The sequence below is a fragment of the Tupaia chinensis genome, unplaced genomic scaffold (assembly GCF_000334495.1).
Source record: "Tupaia chinensis unplaced genomic scaffold, TupChi_1.0 Scaffold000146_1, whole genome shotgun sequence".
Lineage (NCBI taxonomy): Eukaryota > Metazoa > Chordata > Mammalia > Scandentia > Tupaiidae > Tupaia > Tupaia belangeri.
The window spans coordinates 8,043,287-8,044,237 of record NW_006159616.1 but is presented as its reverse complement, the minus strand read 5'-3'; the positions used below and the strand labels follow the sequence as shown (position 1 = coordinate 8,044,237).

At 64.6% G+C, this 951-nt stretch overlaps 1 protein-coding gene across 1 annotated transcript in view; it reads left to right on the top strand.

The window, feature by feature from the left end:
- The first annotated feature begins 286 nt into the window (after positions 1 to 286).
- The window catches only part of FBLIM1 (filamin binding LIM protein 1), a 36,051-nt gene continuing 35,386 nt past the window's right edge, over positions 287 to 951 (top strand). The window contains exon 1 of the mRNA XM_006145258.3: positions 287 to 398. The gene's annotated coding sequence lies outside the window, so the exon portion shown is untranslated. The remainder of the gene's footprint in view (positions 399 to 951) is intronic.

Genomic DNA, 951 nt, shown 5'->3' with positions numbered 1-951 from the left:
TCCACTGTGTGCAGGCCGTAATCCCAGCAGCCCGCATGGCAGCAGGTGTCCCCACCGCCCTGGGTCTTGTCCCCAAACCTCTCCCCCCCACGCCTTCCCTGTCACCCGGGGTCTCAGCTGCTGCAACCCCAACAGGAGAAGCCTCCCTGCCTGCCAGGAGGGAGACGAGCTGGTCTGAGCCTGGCAGGGAGGGAGGAGGCGAGCAGGGCCCTGAGCTGGCAGACAAAGGGCGTGTGTTCTCGGCCAGCGCACTTCCTGGGTTTCCATTGCAGGAAGTTTGGCACCTGCCTACTGGTGACACTGACACCTGGGTGGTGCGGGAGACTCCTGGCCAGGACACTGTCCTCCATCCGGGAACAGCAGGGGGATGGGACGGGCGGCTGAGTGCTGGGCAGCAGGTGAGTGGTGACACTTGGGTCCCCATTTCTCTCCGTTGTCCCAAGTCCATTTGAGCCTGGAGCAGACGTGGGGAGGCCCGTGTCCTCGGCGGAGTCGCTGTGACCTTGGACGAGGCCCTAGCTCAACCCTTCGTCGCCTCACTGTCCCGCCTGTGGGTGTAGGAAGGTGGCTCAAGGGGTACCAGGGAGGGCAACTCCAGTTTTATCCATCTGAAATAAGCTTCGGGGCACCAGCCCTGACAAGGGGTCCTCCGGGAGGAAGTGTCCGAAGCCCCCGACGGCACTTTCTCCTCGAGCCTTCCCGGCTCTGGTGCCAGCGGTGCCCTCCTTCCTCCTCGCAGAGGGTACAGGGAAGTCTCTTCCGACCACAGCTGCCAAGCGGGAGGCACCGCGGCCGAGCCGGGAGGGAGCCTGTCCCGGGTCCTGGTGGCCCAGCCTTGCAGCTTGCTCTGTCTGAGGACTCTTGTCACCTCTCTGAGCCTCAGCTTCCGCCTCTGTGGAGCACAGCAGCAGTGGCCACCCAGGACCAGCAGAACTGTGGGCCCAAAGCCAC